Source organism: Vulpes vulpes, chromosome 3 (genome assembly GCF_048418805.1).
Source record: "Vulpes vulpes isolate BD-2025 chromosome 3, VulVul3, whole genome shotgun sequence".
Taxonomy (NCBI): Eukaryota; Metazoa; Chordata; class Mammalia; order Carnivora; family Canidae; genus Vulpes; species Vulpes vulpes.
The window spans coordinates 119703698-119723345 of NC_132782.1; the positions used below are offsets into that span (position 1 = coordinate 119703698).

Genomic DNA, 19648 nt, shown 5'->3' on the forward strand with positions numbered 1-19648 from the left:
AGGAAAATGTTCTTTTTAAGCAAATTTTAATCTTTGCCTAAATTTGAGCACTGATGTTTCTTGAATTATGAATTGCCTGTTTACTAGTTTCCTTTGTCCATATGTCTTGAACTTTTCATCTTATTACTAATTTGTAAGACATATTAATGCATTTGTGGGATCAATCCCTTGTCATATATTCTTGAATACACATTTTATTTGCGCAACTTTATTAATTCTTCCCCCCCCCCCCCCCAATGCAAACACACGAGAGGGTTTATTTACAAACTCGAGCTTGCGTCCAAGTATACCCGACACAGTGGAGCAGGGACTTGGACCCCGAGGTGGGTTTCAGCTTAGGTTTTATAGGCTGGTCTAGGGGATCTTCAGAAGGGGTGGAGGAATTTCTCAAGTTCTGTTTACATTTTGACGTGGGGCTTTCAAGGGCATTGAGCTCTGTTCTTATTCTAATAGGGAATAAGAACAGAGCTGCCCTTGGCTTGGGCTTGCCCTTGGCTTGAGTTCTGTTCTCATTCTAATAGGGGCTTTCTAGGACGTTAAACTGAAAGCTGTTTTCTTCCTGTAACTGAAGTAAGGTAAAGTTCAGCTCTTATTCACAGGGGCCTGGGATGGCTGCACTTGTGATAACGCTGAAATCAAAGTGGAATGGCCTTAATTTTCTCAGCCTCCACATTTCCCCCTCTCAGAGGAACCTAAGGAAGGACCCAATCATGGGTCCAAGTTGCTCTCAGAGTGAGCCAGGGGGAATGATTAAACCAGGATTCTAACCAACCTTGTTGCTATTCTCGCTCCTATTTACATTCGAGGGAAGAAGCAACATTTTACGTTTAAGGCAGCACATAACCAACCCCACCCCACCCTTTTGTTGTAAGAAGACTAAGTCTAATCCCCTTCTATTTTGAAAGACAACCTCAGACTAGGGAGTCTTGGAGGTGGGAAATAAGTGAGAACGGTGCAGTCTTAGCTTTAGGGGATTGTCCTTGTCCGGCTGGCTTTTCCCTTCTGGAACAAAGTCCTTGAGAACGGCGTGTGGGTCAGCTGATTGGATGTGGGTGTAGTGGACTCAGGGAGTAATCCCGTGGACCTTGAGAGTGGTGGGGGGGCGTCAGGATCACGATGTAAGGTCCCTTCCAGCGAGGTTGAAGTGCCTAGTGTTGGTATCTCCGCACGTACACCCAGTCACCTGGCCGATATCGATGGGGGCCCGGGGGTGGCCCAGTCTCATAGAGGGCCCTCAGCTTAGGCCACACCTGCTCATGGGTTCGTTGTAACATTTGGAGGAGAAAAGAAGTTGGTGATCATCAAATTCAGCAAGCACTTCAGGTTTTAAATTGGGGATAACAGGTGGAGGAAGACCGAACATGATCTCGTAGGGAGTCAGTCCCATCTTATATGGGGAGTTCCTCACCCTATATAGGGTGAAGGGGAGGAGAGTCACCCAGTCCCTGCCAGTCTCCCGGGCTAATTTAGTTAAGGTCTCCTTTAATTTTCTGTTCATCCTCTCTACCTGTCCTGAGCTCTGGGGCCTATGTGCACAATGTAATTTCCAATCTGCCCCAAGTACTAGGACCACTCCCCGTGTTACTTTAGAGATGAATCCTGGGCCGTTGTCTGACCCAATCTTAACAGGAAAACCATACCTCGGTAAGGTGTCTGCCAGCAGTTTCTTGGTCACAGTCTGTGCCGTTTCATGTTTGGTGGGAAATGCCTCTGCCCATCCTGAAAAAGTATCTACAAACACTCATAAATACCTGTATCTGTATTTTCCAGGTTTTACCTCAGTGAAGTCCACTTCCCAGTAGGCTCCTGGGCGGTCCCCTCCGAGCCGGGTGCCCGGGTTAGATCCATGGGCGGTGGCATTAGTTAACTGGCATGGGTGGCAGCTCGCCACAATCTGCTCGATCTTTGCTCGAGAGTCTTTAATAGTGATCTTTGCATGTCGTCTGAGGTCTCCCATCTTCCTTGTCCCCATGTGAGTATCCGATGCATTTTGGATAGGACTCGCCGTCCTAGTTCCTCTGGCAGGACGATGCTGGAGTCCGCGGCCCTCCACCAGCCACGCAAGCCCTGGGTCACAGGCAAGCGTTTGATCCAGTGTAAGTCAGCATCAGTATCGTTGGGGGTGTCGGGCAGGGTCAGTGCCCCCGGATCAGGTCGCTGGTTGCTAAGACCTGGGTCACCAGAAGGGCCGCCTCCTTTGCTTTTAAATCGGCTCGCCGGTTTCCCCTGGCTACTGGCCTGTCTGCCTTTCGGTGCCCCGGACAGTGGGTGACGGCTAGGGCCTTGGGCAGCCAGAGGGCCCCCAGGAGTTCAAGAATCTCCGTTTTGTTGTGAACAGTCTTTCCCTCTGCTGTCAGGAGCCCCCTCTCCCTGTAAAGGGCTCCGTGCGTGTGAGCGGTGGCGAGGGCGGACCTGCTGTCGGGTAGATGTTGATTCGGTTCCCTTCCCCCATGGCCAGCGCCTTGGCCAGCGCGGTCAGTTCTGCCCGTTGAGCCCACGATCCGGCTGCCAGTGGCCCCGCCCAGACGGTCTCCGTCTCCATGGTTACAGCTGCCCCCGCATATCTGACTCCTTCTCGGACTAAACTGCTGCCCTCCGCCTACCAGGTGACCTCCGCATTCGGCAGTGGCTGGTCCTGGAGATCAGCTGATTTCCGTGCACCTGTGCCAAATTTCTTGACAGTCATGCAGAGGGGGGTCCCAGTCTGGGTTAGGGGGTAGCGTTGCCAGATTCAGGGTTGTTGGTGGCTTAAATAAAATTCTGGTGGGGTTTAGCAGCAGGCTCTGATAATGGGTCAGACCGGCATTGCTGATCCAGGGGTCTGGGGGCTGTTTGAGTACCCCTTCAATAGCATGTGGGGTGGTAACATGCAGTTCTTGCCCCATGGCCAGTTTGTCTGCATCCTTGACCATAGTGGCCACCGCAGCAATAATTTTTAAGCATGGGGGCCATCCAGCAGCCACCGGGTCCAACTTTTTGGAGAGATAGGCTATGGGGCTCTTCCAGGGACCTAAGTACTGGACAAGGACCCCTTTTGTCACCCCGTCTTTCTCATTCACATACAGGTAGAAGGGCTTGGCTAGATCGGGCAACCCAAGAGCCTGGGCAGACAGTAAGGCCTGTTTAAGGTCATTAAAGGCTCTCTTCATGACCTCTGTCCATTCAAAATTTTACTGGTGCCTGGTGGCCCCTTGCACCCATGAAGTTTTGTTTGCCAATTTCCCTTGGGGGTGTAATAAAACCGAATGTTGTGCCCCAATGTCCACTGGGAATTCAACAGGTTGCCCCTCCACTTTAAGAGTTACCCTGGGATCGGGGAGGGGTGCCAAACTCCCCTAATTGTCCAGGTCCTCCATTTCCAAGATGTTGGCAGGGCCCTTAGATCTTTTGTTAGGGCAGCTTTTTACCCAATGACCCTCCTCTTTGCAATAGGTGCATTGGTTTTTGTTCATCTTAGGGCACTCCCAAGGGGGACCAGGGTCATCCTCCTTACCGGTCCCTGAAGCCAGCTTCTTGAGGTACCTCCGTCTTTCTGTGGGTCGTCCATGGTTGTGGCCAACAGGATCTTGGCCAGGTTTCGGATCTGCTGGTCACTTAGTTTGGTTTGTTGTTCTTCTGGACTTTCTCTATTATTATAGACTCATTCTGCTACTATCACTAAGTCCTGCAAGTTCTTCTCTCCCAGTCTCTCTACTCTTTGCAATTTCTTTTTAATGTCCGGAGTGGCCTGGTTAACAAAAGCCATGATAATTGCAGCCTTTGTTTCCAGGGCTTCTGGGTTCATAGGGGTGTACTGCCTAAAAGCCTCTATGACTCTCTCTAAGAAGGCTGCTGGACTCTCATCCTTACCCTGTCTCACATCATAGACCTTGGGCAGATTGGTAGGCTTGCGCGCGGCAGCCTGGAGACCTGCCATTAGAGTTTGGCAGTAGACCCAGTAGCTGAAGGCAACTTACCTTCAGCTGAGTTGTAGTCCCAGGTGGGGGGGGATAAAAGGAAGGCAGCATTTATGAGGTCTGGGTTTTGAGTCGGCTGTCTGTCCTCTCCCAGGACAGACTTCCGGGCTTCCACCTGAATTCGTTCTCTCTCCTCAGTGGTGAAGAGAACCTGCAAGAGCTGTTGACAATCATACCAAGTAGGCTGGTGGGTAAAGAGAACAGTATCTAAAAGCCTGATTAGATCTCTCAGATTATCAGAGAACTTTGCATTTTGGGTTTTCCAATTATATAAATCACTGGTGGAGAATGGCCAATATAACATTAGCTGTTCGCCAGTCTCATCGGGGGGCCCCATGGCGCGGAGAGGAAGGGTGGTGGAGTCGGCTGGCCCCACATTCAGATGTGGGGCCATCTGGTGGGTCCGACCATGTGTCCCCGCTGCTGGCCTGCGCACAGGGACTCCCTCATCAGGGAGGGGTGGCACCCCTTCTGCAGCCTCCCGGTGTCTCCAATGGAGGGGCGGAAGGGGGAGGGGGTGCCCGGTAGGGCGGCAGGAGGATCAGGTCCTCCGGGGAGGAATCCTGGAAGACCAGATGAAGGGGCGCTTGGGGCGTAGAGTCGGTCTCCTTCTAGGCTTTCCACAGGGCTAGAATCTCGGTGGGTCCTGCTTTGGGGGGTAAAAATGGTTTTAGCCAAGAAGGGGGATTCTCGATCATGTCCTGCCAGATTAGGATGTAGGGCACCTGGTCAGAGTGGCCGTCCGGTTTGTCCCTGAAGATCACAGCCTTAACCTGTAAGATAATAGGTAGGTGAAAAGTTCCTTCTTGGGGCCATCCCACGTCAAAGGTTGGCCATTCTGATATGCAATAAATTTGGAATCTCTCTCTCCATATGTCTATGCTCAGAATACGAGCCCTTTCCCTAACATCCAAGAAGTGGAGAGCATAAGAGACAGGGGAGTGGTTTCTGTCTCCCCCGTTATGTCCCCAATCCACACCAAGACACAGACAGTAAAGACAATTAACAAGGACACAACAACACAGACAAATGCAAAAAAAATTAACAAGGACATAGTAACACAGACAAACGTTCCAGTGCGGCCGCAGAGACAAAACAGAAAGCAACCCGAAGGGCTGACAGTCAGACCTCCTTACAGATGAGGACCCCCGTCCTCCTTACAGATGAGGACCTCAGTCCTCCAGGCAGGGGCAAGGGACGTCTCCTCAAGACCCCCGGTCGACGGCCCACCAGCATGTCCACCTAAGCCAATGCCAACCGAATACAGATTGGAATTCCTACAGGTACAGTACAGTTTAGAGCTCTCAGAAAATATGCACGCAAAAGGTGGAAAAAGCTGAGTGTACTCACCACGCGTGAAACCCTCTGGATGGGGTCCTGGAGGTTTCTTGGATCCCAGACGAGCCCCCAAATGTTGTGCCCAAGATTGTGAATCCGAGAAACCACCAAGGAGCCGACACCGATGCAAACACACGAGGGTTTATTTACAAGCTCGAGCTTGGGTCCAAGTATACCTGACACAGCGGAGCAGGGACTTGGACCTAATTCTTTTTTAAATTTTTTTAATTTTTAATTTTTTTAAATTTTTATTTATTTATGATAGTAACAGAGAGAGAGAGAGAGAGAGAGAGAGAGGCAGAGACATAGGCAGAGGGAGAAGCAGGCTCCATGCACCGGGAGCCCAGCGTGGGTTCGATCCTGGGTCTCCAGGATCGCGCCCTGGGCCAAAGGCAGGCGCTAAACCACTGCGCCACTCAGGGATCCCAATTCTTTTTTTTTTTTTTAATAATTCCTTCCTTTTCTTCTAAACTAAGAACTTATTTAGTACTGTCAGATTAATATTTGCCTATAGTTTCTTTTAGCTTTTTCTTTACTTTCCCCAATTTACCACTTTAATACATTTGTAATTTGCTCTGTTTCCCACAAAACTGACCTATTGAACCCAGCTCTTGCTTTCTCCATTGGCCACAAGTTTAGTATGCAATTAGAATTGCCTTTTAAAAAGTTTGATTAATTTTATACTCTTGCTTATAAAGTTCATTCTCCTTTTCTGTCACTAGCAGCTTTAGTCCTCTGACTGCAATTGGCCTGTAGTGCAAATCAGAGGTAATAGGCAGAGTCGTGGCCCACAAAAGATGCCTGTGCCCTCAGTTCTGAAACGTGTGAATATGTTACATACTATATGGCAAAAATAACTTGGAAGATGGAATTAATATCATGGACTGTAAGATGGGGAAACTATCTTGGATTACCTGCATGGACTCAACATAATCACATGGGCCCTTAAAAATGAAAGAGGAAGGCAGAAGAATCAGTCAGAGAAATGTAATGTTAGAATAGGCAGGAGACGTTCGAGGCATGAGAGAGACTTGACCCTCCATTGCTCAGTTTGCCAGTGAAGGAAGTCTTGAGACAAATAATGGTTGGCCTTTGGAAGCTGGAAACTGTCCTCAGCTGACAGTCATCAAGGAAATGGGGACCTCAGTCTGACAACCACAAGGAACTGAATTCTACTAAGAATTTGAATGAGCAAAGAGACAGAAGGGCACATGACACAGCCTTGCTAAACTTTGACTTGAGCCCAGTGAAATCATGCTAGACTTCTGACCTACAATACTGTATAATAATAAATTTGTGTTGTTTAAGCTGCTAAGTTTGTGGTAATTTGTTATAGGAATAATGGGACCAATAAACAAGGCCTTATGGACTTTAGTATTGGGGATATCTAGTTCAAATTCTGTCTCAGTCCCTTAATCGCTGAATAATTATAGAGCTTTATTCACTACTTATATCATAGGGCTGTTGGGAATTGGAAAGTAGTTACAATAACAGTAATGACAACAATAATACTAATTATATGTTAACAACATGATAAGATAGATACATACATTTGTTTTTAAAATAATGATTGTAAGTAACACTTCCTGAATGTTTATGATATACCAGATCCTTAAGATGTATTACTTCTTTTAATGTTTATAATAAATTTCTGTTTTATGGTATTGTTCCAACCCCCCATACCTATTTTTTCTTACACCTGAAGGATAGAGTTAATTTAAAAGAGAGAGGGAGTGAGAGAGAAGAACGAAGAGGCTAAGTTGCCTAACCTCATACATATAGTCAAAGAATGTTGGAGCCAATGCACTGAACCTTGTCAGTGTCATCCAGCGACTACATGCTTAATTACCTTGCTATTGCTGCTCTATTATTGTTGTTGCTATTTTAATATTAACCATTATGCTACAGCTGCTCTATTATCATTGTTTTTGTTACAGCCATATTATTGTTATCAACCCAGTATCAATAAAAAAGCCCACAGATGATACAAAGGTAATAATGGGAAAACTTACATATGGAGTTTTGACTTTGAACAAAGATTGCCTTTGAGCCTACCATATGGTTTGATCAAGGGGCCAGTTGAGCTAACCAGAGCCTGCCTCTACATCTAGACTAGGAGTTGGCAATATATCCTGGAGTCAGGTGACCTACCTTTAAGTTCCAGCAGTTTTTAAATCAATCTGTGGACATTGAAGTATTTACTTAACTTCCATGCTCCAGGTGCATAACTGTTCTCCCTAGTAATATATACACCTCTTACAATCATGAATTAAATCAGATTGATGGTCATCATAACTATGAAGTTACAAGATAGATCATTCAAATGTGAGGCTTTATATCAGCAGACCTTTTTTTTTTCTTAGAATTTATTTTGGAAAAAAAAAAGAATTTATTTTGGGAAAAGTGAATTGTTGGATTTTTCACCTATATCCAGGGGGTTTATATGTTTTGCTTACCAGTGTAGTTGCTTTCATAACACGTTTCCTCTGGTTTCCACAGTGTTTAGCCACAGGACTTACAGCTGACAAAGCAGAAGTGGATGAGAAGTGAGACAGTGAGAAGCAATGACCAGCTGTTTAATATTATGATACCACAAAAATGAATAAATCTGTCTTCCTGTGGGAGACAGAAGTACCTCACTCTACAGAGCACTGTGTGCAGAGAGATGTTCTGAGCACCTCCCTGCTAAGGAAATGCTGCACCCTGTTGGCCTTGACCATCCCACAGATGGTGCTTGTGTTTCATTTAACCAAAGGGCAGCAATCATGCTTTTCCTCCAGTCTGAACAAAAAGGGTAATTGGGAGGCCTTGGGGGGTGGGGGGTGGACAGAGAGAGATTATTCCAGTCAAATCTGGAAGTCCGTATAAACCTGGGCCAGTGGATCCAGCTTTAATCACCTCTGTGCCCCTCCTCACCTTGCTCAATACTCTTCTGGCTTTTCAATTAGTGTTTCATTTCATTGGCAAACTATTTACTCAGCTTATAGTGTATATCTATAGCATTCATTTATTTTCAGTCATCAGTCATGGTAACTCGGCAAAGGCTCTATGTCAAAGGTTTCAACATCCTCCTAATCAGCGTCCTGGTTTAATTTTGCCAGCCCTTTCATGCCCAGAAATCGGTGGGGTGTCTCTTAAAGGCAGGTGTGACTGTGATCCTCCTTGCCTGCCCCCAAGCCAATATTAAACTCAAAATCAGAGCCTCTTAGTTTCAGTTGCCTTATCACAAGGAAAAATTCCACATTCCTTAACATATCTTCCCAAGTACTTAAGTCCACTGCTCCTCTCCCTTGTTCCTTTCTCCAGTTCCATGTTCTGTGACAAACTCCTGCTGCTTGAACCCTCTGCATTGTCTACATGAGCAGGAGCCTCAAGTCTTTGCAGTCTGGTAAAAACTTGCCATCATATCACATAATTGCATTTTTTTTATATGCTAAAGACGTATTAGCTTTTCCTTCGTAAGCAGAATGCTAATCCTTGTACATACATACGTGTGTGTGTATTTTATCATCTGTTTTTAAAGACTTATGGTAATTTTATATACATTATATGGTTATTCTGGTATATATGGCATAATACCACCTTGAAGTAAATAGTATAATTTTTACTATCTGTGTTTCATAGATGACACAACCGGGCTCCATGTGCTTCCTATTTAGCCTGAGTCAACAGACAGTGGGTGACAGACAGACTACATATATCTGGTTCACTACATAGAGTCTAGTTTCTTTTCAATTCTGGGTTATTTTTGAGATGCCTCTGCTTCAAAATGAAGAATAATTCAGACTAAAATCAACCCCATGAGAACAGAGCCAGTGTAGGTTTCCTTCATCACTGTGTTGCTCATCACTGGGCTTGGCAGAGGGCAGGTGCCTCATAATTATTTGTTAAATGAATGAATGAACATATACTGAGCTTTTTGAGCTTTTTTATATTTGCGAATGGCACACAGAGAAGAGATGTGATCTTCTCAGGTACTTAACATGCAAGAGGGACTTAGGACATTGAAGTGTAAAGAGATAGACTCGGAAATGAATCTTGGCTCTATTTATTAGTTGTGTGCTTGTGGACCATTATTTGAATTCTAAATCTCAATTCTATCATGTGGAATTTCAATCATCTGGTTAAAACATGATGACAGCATTACTCGCTTCACAGGGTTTTTGTGGGAGGTAAATGAGATACGTATAAAAAGCATGTACCACAGGCTCTAGCATTTAGTAGATGCTAGATAAATATTAGTAGTTCTCTTTCTGCTGTGAGGGAGAAGTGTTAATTCATAGCCATTTAGGTCAGCAGGAGATCCAATCATTTAACTTTTTTTTTTTTTTCTAAATAGTCATTACATATTTATAATTCCAGGCTGCTTGATTTATATGTGTTCCTGTTAGCTGCTCCTAAGCAGTTTCCAGCTTTTGCATACCCCTAGAGTTTACCTCATTCTGCTATATAGGTTGGAAATAAATTTTGAAAATCATACCAATATAACTCAACAATCTTTCAGGCTGGTGGATTTAGTTGTGAGTCTTAGCTAGGGAAAATAACAACCATAGTAAAATGTTTTGTAAATCCGTACCTGATTGGAGAGAGGATATTAGAAGTTAAGCTCTTGATTTTAATATATCTGGGCATTAAGCTACCTTTTGTATTTTGCTTGGTATGCTAATCCATACAGAAAGTGGTACAGAAATTTTGATTTTATGAAGTCCTCTCTAAATGATTCTTTTAACCATGTGAGTACTGAAATGTGCAGTTTTGCAATACATTCCAAGCACTTAAGGATTCAGAAAACATTATTTGTTTCACTTTTAAATAAAAATTATTCTAGCCCTGAGTTATGTTTAAAGGGTTAAGAAAAGATAATGATATATTTTTTGATTCCTTTATGTTGCCACATTAATTTAGTTCCATTTATTCCTTTCCTTCAAATGCCTTTTTTAAAATAAGTAGACAAAATATGTTTTTAACCATTTCTACAGCTGATTATGCTGCTTGTGAAGTTCTGGCAACTCCTTTGCCTAGTGAAAACTCTGTGTGGATTTCTGAAGCAACACAGTTTACATCAATAGTTTCTGTAGAGTCTTTGCAGTGGCTCTGATTTGTTAGCTGAGTCGTTTTAACTGATGTAAGTCTCCATTTCCCCGTTGGTCAAAAGCAGCAATTAATATCAACCAGTCTGTTGTGTGGGTGAAATAATATATGTAGATCTCTGTGTATATACGGGGTAGAGGCTCTATAAATATTAATCCATTTGTCATCATTCTCTGTTAAGAATTCTTTAACCATCTATATGCTGCTGATGGTTTTATATCTAGTAATAAAACTACTTTGCATTTATGCACCACTTTTCAATTTTGCCAAGCACTCTCCTGTACTAGCTTTTCATCCTCATAACAAACCTGACACGTGGGTAGCAGTGATTACCGCTTCCATCTGAGAGAAAAAACAATTGCCAAGTTGTAAACTTCATAGGTTTACATAGGTGTGAAGGACTATGTCTTTTGCTCTTTGTTCCTCAAGCAGAGTTTGCACTGAACTTGGCATATATTCGAGGCTAGATAAATATTTATTGTACAGAACTGATTGATGGAAAGAACAGTAACTTGTTCAAGGTCACACAGACAGAGGGGATGGCAAGACCTGGGCAGTCTTTCAGATTTTTCCATTAGACAAGCAGAGAGCAACCTTTAATTTTTTTCCCTAAAGGGTCAATTCAGGGAAAATAAAAATGTTTATATGCCACAATTTTCCAATTAAAATGAAAATAGCTTTATTGAGTCTCAAGGAAAAATATATTTCTTCTACTTAGATTACTTCCTTCTGCAGTAGAGAAGTGCCAATGAGAAATATTAGCACTCCTTTTTCACCACTAAAATGCTAATATCTGGGCATATTTGAGAAGGAGCCACTCAGGGGCAACTTTCCAATCTTTTGTCCCTTATATTTGCAGAGCACTTTAGAGTTCACAAAGTGCTTTCATAGGCATTATCTAATTACATTCTTGAAACAATCCCAGGAAGGGGTATTATTACCAATCATACTTTACAAAGGGTACACCAAAGTTGAGAGGGGGAAATGACTTGTCTAAGGTGGTGCAGCAAGTGCATGCTGAACAAGGCTACATGCATTGCCTCACTGTCATGAATACTGGGCACTTGCTCCTTTCACTAGTATCCCCAGTTTTAGGTACTGGGGATAAATATTATATAGATTCCCTCCACTCAAAACAAAAGACAATGTGAACATTTCTCTTTCTCTCTCCTTCAGTCTTTGCTCATGTGGTGTTTTTTTTTTTTTTTTTTTTTTTTTGCTTTTGTTAAAATGTAGCTGAGTACAGGAGCCTGGAAATGAACCAGTCCAACAAAACAAAAACATATTACTGTATTTCTTTCCCTGGAGGGTTTCTGTCCAAAAAGTCTCTGCTTTGTATGGGTAAGAATTACACCATGTGCTACTAAGTGAAGCTCCATGGCCTTCAGGCTGATCTGAATGATCCAGTTGGGTGATCAATGCTACCAAAGAGAGATTTGTTCTGCTTTATAGAATGCCAGTGATTGGGTACAGTTTTGACTAGAAAATCTAGAAATTAATTTTGTGGTGGTGTGCAAAATAATAAGACTAGAAATTTTTCACTATATATGCATGTAGTGCCCTTTCTTTCTCACATTTATCCATTCCACTTTTTCATATACACCTCATTTGCTTTTGTTGACTTGCAACTGGAGATTGCAATAAAACAAGTTTATTTAACTAGGTTGCCCACTGTGAGCAAGTGGGCACATACTCTTCAAGAAGTTCTTCAAACCTCTTTGGAGAGTGGAGGAAATCTGTGGAAATAATGTGAGGCAGGTGCATACTCGCATGGGGTACCAAAGCTGTGGAGTGTGAAGAAGGACTGAGTATGGCACAGGGAACGTGGCTGTGGCTTTCTGCCGATGTGACTGCCTCCCTGTATCCAGTCTCAGCCCACTGGTCTCCTTCTTTATCTCCCTTCCACGGCTTCTCATTTGTCACAGCTCCATGAGGTAAGAATTAATTTTGAAGTTCTTTTTTTAATGATACTTTTCCTTTTTTGCGACTACATCTGCTCCCTCCCTCATTTACATTTCACAGTTTATCTGTTGTAAGTGACATCATTTTCCAAATTCCTTTGAAGAGGACAGAGTTGTCTCCCCTGTGGTAACCAATAATATATTTTGCAGGGAGAAAGAATACTTGTGGAAAGTCACGTTGGCCTCAGATAACTCGGTACTCTTGAAATCCAGAGCTGCTTTATATTTGATTTTCTGCTTTCCGGCCCAATAGAAATTATCATTGACTTGTTTTAGACATGGTTGTGTTTGCTAGCTGATTGATGAAGTCCACATTTAGTGGACTTGCTAGGTTTTTCTGTTTGTTCTTTGAGTAATGCTGCTGAAAGTGAAATTAGACCTTCTGTAGCAGGTGCTGTTTCAGTGGATGAGGAGATAGATTTAGACCATGGTAGGGAGGTCACCTTAGACTTGGGTACATATAATTTTTCTTCTCATATTTTCTTATATCTGCATTTATAAAATATCACTATATTTTTTTATCAAAAAATAAATGCAAAGATAAATCAATTAGTAGTTCATTGACTGGAAATCTTCACAACATGCACTTGCAAGTATTTTGTCACTTTTGTGATGTTTGTCATTTTCCATGTTTCCAACATGCTAATGACTACATAAACCACATTTAGCCCACGCATTTTTATTTAATAAGAATCAAAATCCCCAAAAACCTATGCCTGTGTCCAGAATTTCCCCCAAAAGATAATTAGTGTAAATAATGAGAAAAAAGCTTGTACTTTCTTTTTCCCATGTGGTAACTCAATTTATGGTCAAAGGTAAGACTCAGCCCTATATTGTTCACACAGTTTGCAAATATTTCTGAATCACCTAGCTGCATGTGGCACAATGCTCAGCCCTTAAATACTAAGACATAATATTAGAGTATTGCAGTAGTGTCTTAGCTAATCTCCTTGTGTTTTGCCTCTCTATGCACCCATCAATCCTCTAACTGCCCATTCCTTTGTGACACCATTTCTGATTCCTCCTTAGGATTATCTCAACCTGTCTTTAAGGCACCACACTTATTCCTGTTTTAGGGAACGTGATATATGTTATCATTAGATAATGTATTCATTACAGATGATGTAGATAATTGGTTACTGATACTTAATGGTAGATACAGATGCACTGCGGATCCTCTGTCATCCCACCCATTTTTAAAATAAACTATTTTGTGTTACATTTATACAAAGAAGTGCACAAATCACAATATACTTCTCAACCACTTTTTACAAAGGGAATATATTTATATAATCCTTTTCCAGAGCTATAGTAGGATATTAACAGTTCCTAAACCGTGGCCTTTGTGCTCCCTCCCTATCACAGATCTTCTCCCCAAGGTGACACCACTCCAGTTCTCGTGACCAAAGAGAAGTTTTAGTTTTGTATATCTGGATTCTTGTGCTCAATATTATGTATGTGAGTACAGTATTATTCATGGTACATTCAGTAGCACTGTTATTTAATATCCCATTTTATGGTTAACTACAACTTATTTATTCATTTTACTGCTGCTGAAAATTTGTTTTTGTTTGCTTGTTTTGTTTACTAGTCTGGGGCTATGAGTGTGCACCTATGTGCATTTTAATATATAGCTTCCAGTAAGAATACATATATGTACACTTTTATTCATTCTTTAATCCTCTTCTTGAGACATAGAATTGCCAATGTGAAATCAAGAATTGCATTTTAATTTTTTTTAAATACAGGAATGTGTTGTACAAATATTTGAGGTTGGAAGCAAGGAAAGGACACTTCTTAAGTTAAGTTGTTTTACTTCCCCTTCCAAAATTGGGGCTTTTAAGTCTGTTTCAAATTCTGTTTCCCAGAAGTAGAAAGCTAATTAGTAGAGAGTATTGGTTTAGAGAAAACCTGTTCTCAGTTTAAAACAAAGAAACAAACAAAATATTCTGAAGCATCAAAGAAATGGAGAAATTACAAAAATGTCAAAGGTAATATGAAGTCCTAAAGAGAAATTTTCACATGAATTCTTAGAAACTTTTATAAAAACAACTCATACCAATGCTTAATAAACTGAAACTGGGTCTCAACAATATACCCTGAATATTCTAAAATTATTTCTAAGATATAAAATATCAAATCAGCACTGTAACATTTAATATAGTATGCTAGAACTGTCTCTGAAGAAAATCAGATAATGAATAGAAGGCAGACTGGAATAATTTTAAAAGTGTACATAAATAATCTCAAGGCAAGATAGAGAATGAGAATATACTTCTATGTGAGTAATAGGAGTCAACAGAGAAGAACATAGAACAAAGAGAGATGACTACATAAACAAGAAGAAGAATAAAAATTAAAAAAAAATAAGCATAAGAGACAAAAATTCTGAGCTAAAGTAAATAATTCCCAAGATTGGGACTTGAGAAAAATTAAAAAGACCTATTATAAATAAATAAATAAAGTGTGTAAATGTAAACTACTATGAAAAGACCCTAACAATTTTTAACTTTAATTTTCAATGCCAATATACAATAAAACTGCCTATCAAACAAATACTGGTTAAATAACTTACCAAATACCTCTTCCTGCATAAAGCCCTGGCAGGTATGATCTAGCATCTGAAGAGGTGGAATTCCACACTTTGAACTGAGCAACAATGTCTTTTGTCTTTTCTAATTTTCTTTTTTTTTTTTTTTTAGATTTTATTTATTTATTCATGAAAGGCACACACACACAGAGGCAGAGACATAGGCAGAGGGAGAAGCAGGCTCCCTGCTGTAAGCCTGATGTGAGACTCCATGGGGGACTAAATCCCAGGACCCTGGGATCAAGACCTGAGCCAAGGCAGATGCTCAACCACTGAGCCACCCAGGTGCCCCTCTTTTTGAATTTTCCTAGCACTAGTTCACTCAGTACAAGTTCCTATTTTATCCAAATTGATCATTCTTTAATCTTCTATAAATACATATTGTGCAGGTTATATCTCAATATGTCCCAAGACATCTCAAAAAAGACCCACAGAATCTTTGGTGATCGTTCAAGAGTTAAGTAATACTGGGGTGCCTGGGCAGCTCAGTGTTTGAGCATCTGCTTCCAGCTCAAGTCCTGATCCCTGGGTCCTGGGAACAAGTCTCCCATCAGGCTCCCTGCAGGGACCCTGCTTCTCCCTCTGCTTATGTCTCTGCCTCTCTTTGTGTCTCTCATGAATAAATAAATACAATCTTTAAAAAAAAAAGTTAAGTAATACTGATATCTCAAAGCACAGGGAGAATTTTGTACCAATAATGAACTATGCACTAAACATGATTGTTGTTTTTGAGAAGAAACATTTGGATTTAATTAAATAATATCATAAAGATAAGAGAAAGACTAATAAAAATAAATTAGAATACAGAACCCAAAAAAGGAGAGCTAGGACTAGAAAACCTTACCTTGTATAACGGCTGGATCAAATAAGACATAAAGGGAAAAAAAGTGAAAATTAATGGACTCTATCTTCAAAATAAAGGTACATGGGAAGTGTCAGAAGGTAAGAGAGAAACTATAAAAGTGGTCAAATTCTCTTCTTTCAAAGATGTGTAGGAAAAAGACTATTCTTGTATTTCAAAACTTGTAATACATTATAAAATGATTAATTATGCTATTAAGAAAGAAATAGTAAAACAAGAGCATAAAATAGAATTATAGAAGATTGACATCTAAATAACAATTAGAAGAATAAGTTTAAGTGGTTTAAAAACCTTTATAAAAAGAGGAAGAAACTTAAGTTGAATTAATAAATATTAAAATACATATAAATGAAATACGCTTTTAAATAAATCTATATAGAGACACCTATGGGGACTTCTAGAGGTCGCACAGTGTTGTATGTGAGTCAGTGTGGACCTGGATCCACCTTTATCCGGAGTCAGGAGTCCTGAGCACAGGCATAGGATAACTAGAGCCTCATCTGCCTCCCTCTGCCCTTTCTTGCCAAGACAAGATTGACCCTCTCCATGGAGGTGCCAGCCTAAGCATGACTATTATTTGGGGACCGCTCTTTGTAAGGGATCATTCAAGGAAGGATTTTTGGGGCAGGAGGTAAGACAACATGAAATCTTTAGCATTGGTGACTCACAAAGCAGCAGCACAGAATTTTTGCAAACAATTGAGATCTGTCATCAGCCTTTTTCAAAATTTTTGAGTTTTTATAACTGCACAAGCAAAATTAGTGAAAAGAGCTTGGATGGGATCTTTAAAGATTGGAGAAAGAAAGTTGTTGGTGGTACAGACCAATGAAACATACAGTAGAAACATGGAGAGAACAGGTTTTCCATGAGTGGCTCATCTGCATCCCCTGTGTGCAGGATCTCATCTTCTTTCTCTTCAGCTTCATCTCTATCACCAACACTCCCACTCATTCTTTAGAATTAATGTGTTTTCTGTAGACCAAACTGAAGGAACTAAAAAAAAAAAAAATCCTTTGTTCTTCCCAATGTAGGCAATACTAGCCAGCAAGAGTGCAGAGGGCCTTCTGTCATTAGATACTTCTCAGAGTTATGGCAAAGTTACTAAAGAACGGGGTACTGACTCTTGACAAGGATAGAATAATGAAAGACATCAAGGTGATCTGCAGGTTTATAACACACTTCACACAAGCCAGTGTGTGCAGATGAGGAAGACTGAGCTAATTGTTGAATCTTGTTGGGCGGAAGTGAGAATATTAAGAAGACAAATCACTCAGAGGGAAAACGTAAGGAACAAAAGAAGATTGTAGCAGGTGATGATGCTAAGCAGACAGATGCCATCTGAAAATTTGAAACCAGGGTTTGGTCCTCAGATGTTATAACTAGGTGTGTAGCCGAAGGTAGAAGCATATTGGGAGATACAGGTGCCTCTGATCCTCCTCCTCCTCCTCTCTCTCTGTCTCTCTCTCTCTCTCTCTTTGATTGCACCCATACAATCAAGAAAGTACTTTGAAGCACATCAGGGCGGCTTAGTGAGTCAAACATCTGCCTTTGGCTCAGGTCATGAATTCGGGGCCCTGCATCAGATTCCTTGCTCAGCAGAGGGTCTGTTTCTCTCTCTCCCTCTATCCCTCCTCACAGCTCCTGCTCATTCTCTCTCTCTCTCTCTCTCAAATAAATAAATAAAATCTTTAAAAAAAAGAAAGAAAGTGCTTTGAGCATTCTCACATGGAAAATTATACCCTTACACCTGGACCTCAAATCATGGGCTCTTTGAACTCTGCTTCCACCAAAGCCAGACTGAAATATCCTGGAAGTAGAGAAGTCCTTTTTCCTTCCCTCAGAGTAGCTGGAGACAAAGTTGAGACATCATTTAACAGTGATTGTAAAAATATGACTGACTCCCATAGAATCTTTAATAGGAAATACTCAGATTCGAGGGATTGACAGCCCATGACATCCCCAAGGGGGTTCCAGGAACACTCAGATCTCCTAGGTTTAACTAAAGAAAAGAAACTCTCCATTTAGCACTGTTTTACTTGACTACTGGTTGAGAAAAAAATTTTGAGGACTTAATCTGGGGAGAGGCTGCTTGCTCAGATGCCTGGATTCTGAAGAGGAGAATCCCTATGCACAGAACTGGTAGGAGCCTCGCATTTGTCAGCCTTACCCTTTGACCCAATGTGCAGGTTTCAACAGAGAATCATTAAGAATATCAAATTGTCAGGGTGCTTGGGTGGCTCTGCCAGTTGTGCATCCAACTCTTGATTTCGGCTCAGGTCATGATTTCAGGGTCTTGGGATGGAGCCCTGTGTCCAGCTTCCCACTCAGCAAGGAGTCTGCCTGTCTCCCTCTTCCTCTGTCCCTCTGCTCCTTTCTCTCAAAAAATTTTTTTAAAAAGATTTTAAAAAAGATATCAAATTGTCTTAATTCTGTCGCTATTCATGGATATACTGGTATATTTAGGCAAAGTAAAAATTATAAGCATAATTCTTATTCTTTAAAATAAATTAGAAATTAAATAAGCACAAATAGTGTATGAATGTTCTATAATTAGTCTACAAATGAAAAACTTACCCTTTGAACTATCATGTCCTGAAATTTACTTTTTCAAACAAAGTGAGTTTAGCAACAGTCTCCAGAGAATCTTCTTTCTATGATGAGCCAAGTTCATCTTTGCCAGGAAAATTTTTTTTTGATAAAACACATGATTGGAACAAGTCAGATCTGCTTTCTCTCGTGTTATCAGATATGACTTTGAGAATTTGAAAGAAAGAGTTTTGTTTTAACTTCTTTCTATTAGCCAAGTATGTATTGACACTTAAAATGACTGCCCTTAAAAAAATAAACAGATGCTAATTATCAATAAGTAATCATCCAAATAAGTATGTCATAAAGTAACTAAATTAATTTTCTTTTGGAGGATTGCTCTGCTATCTTACACTAGCCACGTTTATGGTCGCTGTTCTCAAGTTCTAAAGGAAGGACATACAGCAGTAGATAACAGAAGGCATTAGGTACCAGATTCAAACTTTATGATGGACAGATTCCAGACACAGAGGATTTAGTTCATTTTCATATGGAGGGATACAATTCATTTAGACCATCTGACAAAACCTAGTGTTAATTTGATTTGTGAAGGAAAGACATTTAATCAAATGTTTGAGAATTAAAAAAAAAAAGATTTATTTATTTATTCTCTTACAGAAAGAGGGCATGTGTGGAGAGCATGGGAGGGGGAGAGAGAGACGGAGAGACTCTCAAGCCAACTCCCTGCTGAGCTCAGAGCCCAATGCAAGGTTTAATCTCAGGACTTGAGATCATGACCTGAGCTGAAATCAAGACGCAGACACTTGACCAACTAAGCCACCCAGGTGTCCCAATTGGGAATCCTGATGAGTGAAGATTCATTTTAAATCTTGAGGGAAAAAAACTCTTATGTGCTATAGGTTAAAATAAGTACAAAGAATCTATATTTTATTTTTATAATTTTTTTTTCAAATATAGAGATGGTATCAATGTTTTCTAGACTAGAGAAAAGTAAAATATCTTTTTTTGATCTGGTTGTAGCTCACTCTAAATTCAGGGAATACTAAACTAAACTCACAGCTTCCTACTTTGAGTTCATAAAATCGAAAGTCAAAAAAAGATGAAGTAAACTAAACATTCCATTTAAAAATCATAGAAAAGTAAGGATAAAAATGAAAAGCAAATTTCCAATGTCTATTTTCAGGGTAATAGCCAAACTGGACAAGTTTGCCTGTAAATATTGATCAAAGGGTCTGGCTAATTGCCTTTGCTCCACTAAGTAAAATATAGATGCGATAAAATTGAACAGTATTGGTGTTAATTC

The 19648-nt window shown here is 40.9% G+C and overlaps 2 pseudogenes; one reads left to right on the forward strand and one right to left on the reverse strand.

The window, feature by feature from the left end:
• Positions 1–323: 323 nt before the first annotated feature.
• LOC140598076 (uncharacterized) lies at positions 324–3149 on the reverse strand (annotated as a pseudogene).
• Positions 3150–4620: 1471 nt separating this feature from the next.
• LOC140598077 (BRISC complex subunit Abraxas 2 pseudogene) lies at positions 4621–17308 on the forward strand (annotated as a pseudogene).
• The last annotated feature ends 2340 nt before the right edge of the window (positions 17309–19648 follow it).